Source organism: Rosa chinensis, chromosome 2 (assembly GCF_002994745.2).
Source record: "Rosa chinensis cultivar Old Blush chromosome 2, RchiOBHm-V2, whole genome shotgun sequence".
Lineage (NCBI taxonomy): Eukaryota > Viridiplantae > Streptophyta > Magnoliopsida > Rosales > Rosaceae > Rosa > Rosa chinensis.
This window is the reverse complement of record NC_037089.1, coordinates 10,298,842-10,313,082: the sequence shown is the minus strand read 5'-3', so window position 1 is coordinate 10,313,082 and position 14,241 is coordinate 10,298,842. Positions and strand designations below refer to the sequence as shown.

The 14,241-nt window shown below is 37.0% G+C and overlaps 1 long non-coding RNA gene across 1 annotated transcript; it reads left to right on the top strand.

Annotated features, from left to right (window-relative positions):
- The first annotated feature begins 7,962 nt into the window (after positions 1 to 7,962).
- On the top strand, positions 7,963 to 9,276 carry LOC112184917. The gene is made up of 3 exons (XR_002930110.2): positions 7,963 to 8,486; positions 8,743 to 8,824; positions 9,016 to 9,276. It is a non-coding gene; the product is annotated as an uncharacterized LOC112184917 (long non-coding RNA).
- The last annotated feature ends 4,965 nt before the right edge of the window (positions 9,277 to 14,241 follow it).

Here is a 14,241-nt window from a genome sequence, read left to right as displayed (position 1 = left end):
AGATGGGCAGCCTTTGATCTGTGGAGATTGGCTACAAGAGTTGAGCATATGGTTCGGTCCGTCGGGCAAGTAGTTGGTATCCTTCATGAGATCGTAAAAAAAAAAAAAATGCATATATTTCGACATAGCCTTTCTTTCTTTATATGTGAGCTTTTTGTTTGTCGAAAATATTATCATCTCTCACATATATTTGAGTGAAAAAGCTTTTAAGCGTTAGCCTTGATCTGAGAGAAGAAAGAGTGGTAAATCCTGTGAGGTTTGAATCATACTTGTTGGATACATGCTGAGCTCCACCCACCACCATTGTCACATCCGTGTCTTACATGCTTATATGTGGAATATATGTTTTAATAAACTCTCGAATTACTTATGATTGATTCTTGGTTGCGTGCTAATCTTGATGCTATGAAAGTAAGAGATTTATGAGACAACAATGTTGAAGGCATAGTTTGTTTTGAGTCTTTTGAGTTCTTGTTTTATTTTCTTTGTTTTGATTTTGCTAAGGGACTAGCAAAAGCTAAGTGTGGGGGAATTTGATAGGAGCATGAATGCGACGAATATAGTGTGAAATCCCTTACACTTTTCTAAGTTAATTCCTTTAAAAAGTCAGTTTTAACTTCGTTTTCTTTTTAGGTAGTTCGTGGAGTGATTCAAGAGAAATAGGAGCTGAAACGGAGCAACGGAGCCATGGATAATGAAGTACTGATGCAGAGAACCATGTTTGATCAACCATTTATCCAGAAATTACAAGGGAAGACCACGGAAATCGTTGTGCAAAACAGTTGCTGCAAAGCAGAAAACTGCAGTTTCAGAATCAGCTTTCTGGGAACGGTTTTGAGGAGAAATTATTGCATCATTCCAGCTTCACATTTGAAGAAAGAGCCAGCGATACTTAAATACATGATGTTATACTTCAACTACAGCCAAAGAACTGGTCATAATCATCAATGAGGCAGTAGGACATCAAAGTCGAAATATGCTTCCCGATAAGGCAGAAACTGTCAGCTTTTCACGAAGCTTTTTGGGAGATCTTTTCCGGCTATTTAATTGGAGTTTTTCCAGAAGGTTGTTGATCAATCTAGAAGATATGATATCATAGAGCATGTGGGAGTCAATAACCATCCAGAAACTTGTCAACACAAAGTCGTTCCTTGTCCAAGAAGGAAGCTTCAGAGTCAGAAATTGAATCCTAGTCAAAACAGGGCATTTTGGCCGAGATTCTTCTTTGGACGGATTTCCAGGGCATTTTTGGAAGGTTATTGCTGCTGCAAATATCAAGGAGAGTCCTAGAATAATTCCTCAAGATTTTGGGAAGATTACTAAGCCTTGAAAATCATTTAATTGTGCACCTATTAAAGGAATCCTCAAGCAACAAGGGAAGGTTTTCAAAGCATTGTTGAAGAAGGAAACTAGGGCTGCACTTCTAGCTCCTATATATATTGATCTTCTGCACGCGCTGCAAAGGACCACGCCTTTCACCTTCTCTTCTATCTCTCTTTCTCATTCATCCGCCATCATTTTTTTCTTCTTTTTCTCTATTTGTTTTATTTTGGTTTTTAAAACAATGTGTAACTAACTATCTTTTTGTTAGGGGCAAGGTTTGAAGCCCCAATTATGTAGAACATATGTTTGTTTAAATTTAGTTTCTTGATCTTTGGTGTGAATTGGTTGTTTATTTCTGCTTGATTGAAAACTTTTATGTGTTTATGTTCTTTGGGTCGACACTTAGGATATATGCATGTAATTGGAGCTAGGTTTAGAAAATAATTCACCTAATCGTCTTGTTTTCTAATCCACAAGTATGCAAGGCTTTGAACAAAAGTTGATGTTTTAAACAACTAGAAGAGCATGCTAGGTAGGCGTTCCACACTAGACTGCAACTCTATAATCAATCGTTTCCATGAGATCTTAATGCTTCAAATGTGTTGACACTATATGTGTTGTTGATAGGATAGCGTTCTATACCTTGATTGCATGTTTGATAGGCTTAGCTATTGTGCGTTCACGTAGACTAAGTAATTAGGGAAACATTAATAAGGGACATGATCTGCTCCGACTTGTTTCTTGGTTGGTTTCTATTCACACCTCAGTAATTGAATCTAGGTTAACTTAACATTGTTCGAAAGTAATTGGTGGTGGATTTCCGAGTCTCTAACATGTTCTCCATCTTATTTTCTCAAAATTAAAAATCAAATTCGTTTTCCTTTTATTTTTCTTTTATTTTCTTCAAAAACCAAAAACCCCAAAATATTTGTTCTTGTTTAGGATTGAAACGCACCTTTCTATCCCCTTCTATTTCCTGCCATCTTTTTCTCTTTGTTCTAGTGTTTGGCCTTTTTGTTTTGTTTAGTTTCAGATTTTATTTGTTTGATTTGTGTTTTAGTTAGTTTAAATTAGTTTGTTTTTATTGTGTGAATAATTAGTTACCCTCAATCCCCGGCTTGAACGATCCCTGCTTACTCTATATTGCTAACGACTACATTTTGCAGGGTTAAGTTGAGCGCCTATTTTGGGCGTATCAATTCCCAAAGTAATGAAAATATTCATCTTTTGTATCCCACAGAATTTTTAAATAAACTTGAATTCACTGGATTACCATCACATAAATTAAATTTAAAAGTTGGAATGCCTATTATGTTATTAAGAAATTTAAATCAACGATCTGGATTATGCAATGGTACAAGATTAATAATAACAGCATTATTTGATCGATTAATCGAAGCAAAAATATTGACAGGAACCAATATAAATCAAAAAAATTTTATACCTCGAATCGTTCTTACAACAACGGAGAACAAATGGCCATTTATTTTTAAAAGACGTCAATTTCCAATTAGACCATGTTACGCTATGACAATTAATAAAAGTCAAGGACAATCACTAAATCAAGTTGGTATATATTTATCTGAACCTGTTTTTACTCATGGACAATTATATGTCGCACTTTCAAGGGTTACATCAAGAAAGGGCTTGAAAATTTTAATAAAGAATAGTGATGGTATACCAAACAAATACACTAAAAACATTGTTTACAAAGATGTTTTGCAAAATCTATAAATTAAAATATTTGTTACACTAATGTGAATACAATTATGAGAAAATGTTACAAACAGTACCCGAACTAAGGCTCATTCTTAACTTCAGTACCCGACTATGCAAAACTATCACTTTGGTACCCCAAGTTTGAAGTCCAACCCAAGAATGGTACACGACGTCCATCATGGCGTTAATTAGCTAACCACGTGGCATATTTTGAGGGCCCTCATGATTTGCCACGTAGCAAAAACTTAACGCTGTGAGGGACTACGTGTACCATTCTTGGGTCGAGCTTCAAACTTGGGGTACCAAAGTGATAGTTTTGCATAGTCAGGTACTGAAGTTAGGAGTCGGCCTTAGTTCGGGTACTGTTTGAAATATTTTCTCTACAATTATTATTACCAAATATTTATTGTTAAAATTTTTTATCAAGTAATTTAACTGACGTAAATGTTGCAAAAGCTTATGTCACCTTTCATTGATTTCAAATCATATGAACGTTGAAGCAATCAGTGTCAGAGAAGTCATTTGAGCTAGAAGAAGATGAACCTAGAACCATTTTGCAGTTTACGGGGCAAAGAAACATTGTTTAAAGGAATGACCTTTACAATTACACTCTTGCACTCAAGTTTTGGGGATTTACAATTTGCCATCAATTCTGATATATAAGAAAAACGGATGATCTCTAATGTTCGGGAAGCCTCCATTACCATCAAGAATCAGTGTTATCTAACCCGAAAGTCAGGGGTGATCAAAATCACTAGCTCGGTAACTCTTCCACTCTGTGAGATCAACATCAATGTCATATTTATTCATCTTTTACTCATTTACCCAAACTGATTTCGTTTCATTCTAGCTATATTAGCATGTTCCTGAAAACAATTGATCTGAAATTGTTTTTCTCTGATTTGCAGTCTCTATAAAACGTCGAGCGTTGAGATACAAAAGAAAAGACGGCAAATCAGTTTGCCTTCGTTTCGGAAAAGGTATATAGCAATATCTTGATTTCTGGGATTGATTGGAACAAGTTAAGTATCGTTATCTTGATACTGATTCATTTTTGAAATTCTGCAATTTATCAAAATAAATACCTTTGTTCTCTCCTTCTTTTGTTAATTAAAGATCAATTCAATTCTTTGTATATGAAACTTCATTTCAAAGTCTGCAACTTTTCCTTTGAAACTTGATTTCAAAGTCTGCAAGTTTAGTCCTCCTCAGTTTCTATCTCTCCCTGCGCTAAATGAAGTCACTCCAAGTAACTCTTTGGTTTCTGCAATTTTTTTTTTTGGCGTGGTTGCTTCATAGAACATTAGCTTTTTGTTGTTTACACTTAATAGAACATAAGCTTTTTGTTGATTAAGTAAGCTTTTATTCAATGAGTGTATCTCTATTCTGCAACCAAATATTATTGAAAGATTGTTTTTGCTTTATCCTTTTTCTCTGTGATTCATGATTTACTGGGTCTGGGTAATTCAGAAACTTGGCAGTGCTTCATTATTGTCTGTTTATGAATTTTCATGATAGATTGGATCTAATTTTTAGTTTTTATTTTTATTTTTATTCTTTCCCTCCATATGCATTAGTGATTGGGAAGAAAAACAAACTAGAGGTGAAATCTTGAATTTGGTTTTAGTCTGTCGCATCGAATTGGTTGAAATGTTGAAAAATTTTAAGCTTGCAGTGGCTGCTCTCTGGGTTATCTATGGTTTCTGTTGAGCCTCTTTGCTTGCATTTCATTTGGTTGGGTTAGGAAATTGGGGGGAAAAGACAGAGCTAAATTGGATGCTGTGTTGTTCTGGGTTCATATCGAAAAGTCAAAACTATGAAGTGTTATTAGATCTGTTGAATTGAACTATTTCTGGGTTCAAAAGTGCATGCTTTTCCTCTGCCCATGTGGCTATGTTGTTCTCAGCATATAGTTAACTTTTATGTAATCTGCCAGTATATATTGATACAACTCACTTGGTCTTGGAAGTCCGGCAATTGCTTCCTGATCCTCTTTGTTTTATGTCAGATAACTATCTCACAAGATCTGGAGTTGGAATCACTTTTTCCAGGCATGTCTCCATGATCTGGAGTTGGAGAATGGTATTGCTGTTCTGAATAAAGGTACGTGCCAATTTTGTTAACTTTTATGTAATCTGCCAGTGTATATTGATACAACTCACTTGGTCTTGGAAGTTCGGCAATTGCTTCCTGATCCTCTTTGTTTTATGTCAGAAAACTATCTCACAAGATCTGGAGTTGGAATCACTTTTTCCAGGCATGTCTCCATGATCTGGAGTTGGAGAATGGTATTGCTGTTCTGAATAAAGGTACGTGCCAATTTTGTTAAACAAGAAAGTATTTACGTTTTCGCTAGGTTGTGATAAATAACATTACATTTTTCCATATTCTAATTAATATCAAGTCATTTTATCATAGAAGACAACAGTTTGACTACATCTTTGATTATCTGAGATACCCATCTTTGCAAAATGGTTTCTTTTGTTGTTTTTAGTTATAGGGTTTTAGTATTTTAAGCTTTTACTGATTGAAGTTTGTGACTTTAGGTTCTGCCATTGGTATTGGATTTGGAACTTTGGGATCGAACCTGCTTTAGCTACACTTACATAGGATCTAGAAAGGTACAAAAGTATGCGTAGATTGATTTTGTTATGCAGTTTTTCAATACTTCCACATTATTGTACGAAATGTCGATGTTTGCTGATTCAGACAAATTTTTACATGTAAATGTAAGCAACTAGAATAAGGGGATTGAGTTTATGCTTTTGGTCAGCGGAGGCAACATTCTATCATGGATTGGACATGATTATTTTGTTGTCACTACTAGAAAAACGGATTTAAGGACACCAAACAAGGACACATATTTTATGTGGAGTCCTTGAAGGTTTTTAAGGACACACAGTGTTAAATTGAAAATTTTTAATGGGGGAATAGACTTTCAAGGACACCCGGTTTAGGGGATACTGTGTCCTAATATTGGGCTCCAACTGAAAAATTAAAATTAAAACGCGCGACGCTGCAGCTATACTTTGGATTTTCGTTTCCCTCCCCCAATTTCACTTCCCTCTCCAAATTTCACTTCCCTCCTCCCCCAATTTTCGATTTCCCTCTTCAATTGAAACCCTCCCCAAATAGAGAGAGATGATTCATTCACTCTATTTCCAGTTCTTAGTTGTGATGGGAAAAAGAAAAAAAGAAACTCGAGCCAAAAACATATTCGATCTGATTCGACTCAGCGGAGGGGGCGGCGACTCATAACAAGGGTTCAAGCAGCAAGGAGTGTACACTTGGAGTAGCGAATAGATTTCGGTCATGTATACGCCAAATAATTCGAAGCCTGAGAATCTGAGATGGTTAAAGCTGAAGACGAAGGGCCTGTTGTAAGAGCCCGGATCTCTGTTGAAGCTCACCGAAGTCTTCATCTGGTGCGTTTCTTCGTCTCTGTTTCTCTTCCACCGAATACTAGGGTTTTATGAGGCAGTAAGGCTTTATTATTGTTCGGTTTTACCGAGTTTTTGTGTGCTTGACAGGGATGGTGGCACAAGAAACGACAGGTTGTTTTCTCTGGGACAGACTGTAAGTGTTTGCTTTCTTGAGCTCAATTTCAATTTTTTCTTGCTGGAAATTTGAGACTTATTACTAAATGAATGCTATGAATTTCACCTATGATCACAGAAACCAGCTGAGGATGACGGAGACGATGGCTCAAACGCGATTTCCTCAGGCTAGTGGATTCACTTTCATGCTTTCTTTGTTGTGTTTAACTATCTCTTTTAATTTTCTAGAGCTCACTATGTGTTTAGTAATTTCATTTTATAATTATGTGTCTGTAGTAGTCTTAAACCTTTTAGTTGGAATTTCTGGGTTTCAGAATGTGGAACTTTGCCAGAGGATATGGAACTTACTAGACAGATGAATGAGTTGGGGCTTCCGGTCTCATTTCAAACAAATAAGGAAGAACATTATCCTATTTTCTTATTTCAATTGAAGTATTAAGTACTGCTTCAGCTTTCACATTCACTACTACAAGTAGAGGTAGTATTAATCTGACTTGTTGAAGTTGAGACTCATTTTCAGAAGCAGAAAAGAGTATCTCAAGGAAACAGAAAAGGAATGGGCCTGAAGATGATGTGCAGGCTTACACAACAATGCCATGCTCACTGATGCAACAACAAATTTAGCGAATTCAGCTAGGTTAGATGATGTACTTTACCCAGGCAGCTACTCTGCAGATGCTGCTAATGGCCATGATAAGCTCTCGTTTTCATTTTGTAAATTCAGAATACATGCTGCCTTCATTTTGTTGACTGTCATTCTTTGGTATATTTTGTAGTTGAAGCTTTTGAGATATTTTTGGAAGCTCAAAATACAAAGATGTAAGTAGCCAATGTGTTGTTCTGCTTATTTATGTGAATTCTATTTGCTTATCCTCCCGACCCCCCAACTTCACAGTGCCTATCTTTGAATTTTGTACAGTTACAAAAGGGGCACAACGACCATATCTGTAGGTAATATATTGTCTTCTCTTTTGGGTTGTTTGATACGTAACTGAAATTGAACTCTTGACATATGCTTAAGAAAGTTCAAGGAATTAAGGAAAATAATTATAGTTTAATGCTTCTTATTAACTGGAATTAAAATGATTGCTTGCTTGGGTGCTTCTTTCTGGTAAACATTCAAGGGGAATGATGGCAACAATTAATATAAGAGACTAAAACTTGGATTGTACAGGTGATCAAGATGGAGGCTGACTACAAAGTAAGTTCCCTTTGTACCTTCCTCTTGCATATTTGGATTTGCCAAGTTGATATTTTTTGATATTGATTGCTTTGCTTTTCTGTTTTTTTTTCTTTTCGTTTCTGCAGACTCCTAATATTCAGGCTTTGATTTACTACCTCACAGGTCTAAGTGAATTACAGATGGTTTGTTTTCAACTACCTACATCTTAAATATAAGTGAATGTCACTCAAGTTAAAAATTCTGATTGTGATGATAATGAATGCGTTAAACTATAATGGTTTGTTTTCTTATGGATCATATCGAATGATGTTTTTCCCCAAATTTCACCACAAGAACCAAAGGTGGTTGATCTTGCTCGATTCCTAACTAAAAGTGGGACCTGTATATAAGGAGTAGGAAGCTAAAGTTTCTTAAACTCCACAGCTAAACTTACTTCACTAAACAACATGTATTTGATCTTTTCTTTGCGGTTGAATCTTTGTTAATTAATTAGTAGGTCCTTGGTACCTCTTTCTTACATATTTGGATTTGCCAAGTTGATACTATCTGATATTGACTGCTTTGCTAGTGTTTTCTGCAAACTCCTAATATCACCATGACTCACTTAATGAGTTACTTGAAACTTGCAATTAGGGACTTGTCCTCAAGCGGATTGACAGGAGAGATAACTTCATATATATCCCATCATGACATGTTACATCTTTGTAAGTATTCCAAGCTTGATAACTTAGCAATAGCTGACTTTATGTGTGCATATATATGCAGTAATTAGTACCTGAATTTATAAATTAATGTATGTATATGACTGGCCTGGATTCAGAAATTTATCTAACAATAGATTAACTAGATCAATACCTGAATTTCTGACTAAATTGCCAAACCTGAAAGTCTTGTGAGTATTTTGATTTGAATGGTTATTGCAAGTACTTGTTTATCTATAAATTTGCTCTACCTCTGTAGTAACTTGGAGAAGAACAAGCTCAAATGGTTCACTTCCGAGTATGCTTATTGAAAAATTGACAAGTGGATCATTATTGTTAAGGTCTGTTTCTGTCCAAAGCCATTATCTAATATTTTCAGAGTATTTCCTTCTGTTTTCAATTGCAATCTTATATTCTTTGATGTGGAAAAAGTTCTATACTGTTAGGCGTTGTTTCTATACTATACAAATTGAATACTATATTTTCAACTAAATTTCCATGACTGATATGCATCAAACCTTATTCATCCTAGGGCTGGAGAAAATGAAAACTTATGTGCAGCAATATCATGCAAAAGGAAGAAAGCCAATGTATTCATTCCCATAATAGCAGCAGTTGGTGGATTTGCTATTCTGTTTGCAGCTCAGTTGTTATATTATTTAGCATGAGAACAAAAGAGAATGAGGTGAAGCTGTAATATATATTACTAACAGTTGAATGGTAAACAGAGAAACTGTTTGATGTGTCATATGTATGCAATTTTGATAATACAAGAATGTTTTTTTTTGTGTCCTCTTATGGATTTAATGACTCCATTTCCAGAACTTTGAGGATATAATTTGTGTCCTAGTATAGAAAAGAGGACAAGTATGAGAATGTATTTTGTGTTCTCTTATGGATTTAAGGACTTCATTTCAAATATTTGAGGACACTAGTTGTGTGTCCTAGTATAGAAAAGAGGACACATATGAGAGTAGATTTTTATGTCCTCTTATGGATTTAAGGACTCCATTTTCAGAGCTTTTAGGACACAATTTGTGTGTCCTCGTCTAGAAAAGAGGACACATATTAGATAATACAAGGATGCAATTTAGGTGTCCTCTTATTGATATAAGGACACCTCATTCAAAGCTTTTAGGACACACAAACTGTGTCCTCATATAGAAAAGAGGACACATTTCCAGTGTCCTTGTTTGAGACTTATGATGACTCCCGGATAGAGGACTCTTTAAAAAAGAGTCCTTGTACGTATTTAAGGACACGGTTTCAATGTCCTTAAATCATGTTTTTCTAGTAGTGTGTGGATGATAAGACTGCTGCACATCATGAGGTAATGAACTATTGATGTCATTATTATTAATATGGAGATAAGCTGATGGGAGAAAAATTATTAAAAGAGAGTATCTGCTGTGCAGCTTAGTAATCTATATCTGATGCTAGAGACTAGGAAGCAGATTTGTATTGAAAGAAGTTATATCATACTTCATACTTCATGTTAATGAACTTCAAAATGCTACTGGTTCTTTTGCTTTCAACTGCTCTTTGGGTTGCTGAATTAATTTGATTCCATGTTGCTCAATTCATTGTATAAATTCCTCTTTGGGTTCCTGAATTAATTTGATAAAATCATGGACAATATACAGGCAATAGGAAACCTATTACTTCAGATGGCTGTCAATTCATATATGTCATGATATATGTGTTCCTGCTGTGAGAAATTGGGTGAGGACCTTCTCTTCCTTACTCTCACTTCTAGCTTTGTAATCAAGACTAAATAGTAAGATCTTTTCTATTCCATTTAAGTAGAATATTTGCTTAAACTATGTTATATGCCTCACTGATGTATAAAAATAAATTACCTAAGTGTTTGTTTATCATTCTGTTATTGGTTGATTTGGCTTTTGGATAGTGTGTTTGAGGTATATTAGATTTGGTATTGTTTCATTTGGTTTTGACATAGTCTAATTATTGATTCTGTACATTTTTTGTGAAGAGGTTTTCTAAATTTTCCTTGGTTGCACTGATAACTTCTAAAGGAACCAATCATGAAGTTTATGAAACTTGATACTACTGATAACTTCTCACACTATCAGGTAAAAGCACACCTGATTAAATATGAAAGTATTTTTAAGATATGCTGCATCATTAATGAATAGAAGGTTGTTACTAAATGACTTTTTTTTTCTTTTTTTTTTCCGCTGCCGATTTCTTTTTAAGTTTCAGATGATCTCATGATTCAAGTGAAGGGAAGTAGATATTTGCTTCACAACATATATTCAACAAGTTCCTCACAAAATCCAATTGATTATTGCAGGCCAATGTTTTCTTGAAATTAATTCAATTCATTTTCACAGGTCACACATTGCAGCTTCAAGCATTCTTCAAATCTTGCATACTCCATGGCTAGATGGACAAAATTTCAACTATTATACTCTACAAAGCATGAAGCTGACAACCTTTCAGATCAGTACACGAATGAGCTTCGTGGTTGTTGTACATAGTGTTAAATGAACATGTGAAAAATTTGTTTCAAACTGAAAACTTCATTTGATTATGGGTAGTTGTTAGTTCACTTAGAACAATAGAAATTGATTACTGTTATGCATCCCTAAATGCAGTTATTTTTGTCTATACAAGCTTTTTCATTTGTAATAAAACCAAGTCCCGCAGCAAAGCGCGGGTAAATTTTCTAGTATTTACTAAGGTGGAAGTGCACTACATCTATAGATCATTCTCATCCATTAATTTTCTTATCAGTTGATACAAAGAAAACACTATGTTTGGAAAAGTAGATTTCTTAGATATTACTGGGAATTTGCCTTTATTTTATTTCTTGTTCTTATAAGTTGGCTGAACCATTATTTGGCAAGCTACATTCTTTTATCAGTTCCGAAGGGAAATTTTGCCTAAAACGACATTTGGTTATTGCAGTCCAAGTTATCCCCAGGGCTGACTAGGAACATGCCACAGTATCTCTTGTAGAATCCGATCCGATCCGCCACGCTATCAACCGCACCACACCCACATTCTCCGCCGTTGACTATGTTAGTGATCACACCATACCTAGGAACCCGACCCGCCGATCTGTCCGCACTAGATGGGTTCCAACGACCGATGATAACGTCGTGACTTGATGGCTTGTTTCCTTGAGCAGTCATCCATAGGGATGGCAATGGGGCGGGTTGGGGATGGGGATCACAATACCATCTCCATCCCCGGGGTCATTCTCTACCCTCATCCCCGCCCCAATCCCCAATAAAAATATATTGGGGATTCCCCGTCCCCATCCCCACTGGGGACTAAACCTCCAAACCCGCCCCAAATCCCCAATAAGAATTTAATAAATAAAATAATTTTTTCTCATATTGCCTTTTTTAAAATCAAAATCTACAAAAAATAAATTTAAAATATAATTAAATTCATAAATCATAATTCAGTGAGTGCAAAAGTCAAAACATCATTAAAATAAAAGTGTAGATATTAAAGTAAAGTAATAAATGTATATATATATTTGCGATTTATATTATAAACAATAAATTAAAAAATATATAAGTGTTTAAGGATATCTCTATTTGTGTTTAATCCAAACTCTAGGTTACTTGACCTAGTGGTAATAGGGTTCAATTAGAAGAATCTAGAGATTCTCTTTCCTTTTATGATTCTAACTCTATGCATTGTAATGCTCTATATAAAGAGGCCCATATTATCAATGAGAACACAGAACAAATTTCTCTCAATTTCTGATTCCCTAAAACACGTTATCAGCACGAGCCCTAACCCTGAAATCCCAAATTCGTAACCTTCAAATATCAAAAACCATCGCCGCCTACCTTGAAGATCTCAACTCCAGGAGTCCAGAACCGACGGCCCCACCCCCAGAACCTGCCGGAAAACCACCTAACCGGCCACCAGAAGTAGCAAAAGTCCCTCTGCCCGGTTCAAAGCCTTCCTCACCACCTCCTGCAGCCATACCCCACCACCTGCAGCGTCTCCACCCCAGAAACCCGGAACCGGAAATTTCACCACCAGAACAGGCCAAAAAGTCTCTAAACCGCTCACCAGAAGTCCGCCTGCCCTGAACCGCCGCCTCACCTTCAGCTTGCAGATTCTCTCTCTGCCCTGTCCCTGTAAGCCCAGCCCAGAAGGATCGATGAGGCCCAGAAGCAGCGCAGCCCAGAAGCCTAAACCCAGAAACGTGACCCACTGACGTCACCCACCTTAGGCGCCACATCAGCGCATGCGTCAGCGTCCAGTCAGCACCGAATCTGCCACGTCAGCACCCCGGTCAACGGCCAGTCAACACTTTTCCGGCGACTTTCCAGCGACATTTTTCCGGCCAACTTTTCGGTCAACTTTTCCGGCCATCTTTTTAAGGTAATTTTTCTAAAAGTTCCCGTTTTTGAAGTTTTTTTTAATTTCTTCTTCTTTTCTCAGGGACTTCCAACATCCCTTCTTCTACCCCCTTTCTTCTTTATAGGGGAGACCAAAAGCTGAACTGTGGGGGCTCGTGCTCACTCCAAGCTTGGAGCTTGTAGAGTCCTCCAAACTTAGAGTTTGTTGAGAAGAAAACGATCGACCACATACATCATTGTTTCGATCTAATCCAAAACCCCTCTTGGAATCAGATTTTCTTGGAAGCGACTACGCTCAGAAAAATCCCTAATTTCTTGGAAGCGACTACGCTCAGAAATTTAATAGTTTTTCGTGGTAGCATTTTTCGCTCCGAAACTAACCCTAATCTTGTGTTGTTTTTCAGGATGAGTTACCTGAACAAGCTGAACTTTGTTCCACTAGAGACAACTGGCGCAGGATACCATAGGTGGGTCCGAGATGTGCGCCAACATCTTAAGGCTGATGGACTTCTGGAAGCCATCCAAGAGCCTAGTCAGAATGTGCTCTCCATTGAGCAAGCTACTGCTTTTGAAGCAAGTCAAGCTAAAGCCATCATTCTCATGACAAGGCACATGAATGACGCGCTCCAAAGTGAATACCTCAATGAGGAAGACCCAAGAAAGCTATGGGTTGAACTTGAGCAGCGATTTGGCAACATTTGTGACTCCCTGCTTCCTGATTTAGAAGTGCGATGGCATAGCCTCCGCTTCTGTGATTTCAAGTATGTGCTTGATTATAACTCGGAAGCTCTTCGTATCAAGTCCCTGATGGAGTTTTGTGGTCAAACCATAACTGATATGATGTTGATCAAGAAGACTCTCTCTACCTTCCCAGTCTCTGCGCTGATGATTTCAAAGAATTATCAGATTGATGTGAAAGCAGGACGTATCACGAGGTTTCATGAGCTTATTGGTGCCATGAACGTAGCTGAAAAGCACGACAACATACTCGTGAAGAAATATAATGCTAGACCCGTGGGAACTAAGTCTATTCCGGAGTCTAACTATAGTCGCGCCCCCAAGGGAGGACGCAAGGAGCGAAACCCTAAGAGTAGGGAAAATTCTGGACGCTTTGGTCCATATTCTCGCCCTAAAGAGGAAGGAAATCGCCAAGAAAGGCGTGCACGAAACCGTGGAGGTCAACGTGTGAAGAGAGAGAGAAGCGGAGCCTCCAGCTATGGTGGTGACGCCACCAGGAATAATAGTCGTCCAACACATGCACCAAAAGCATCTCGATCAAGGGAGCCTGACCATAAAAATGTTTGTCTTCGATGTGGATCAAGTGGACATTGGGCAAGGAAGTGTACTGCATCCCAGAATGTTGCCAACGCATACAAGATGTATCATGAAGCAAGGGAGGCAAATTA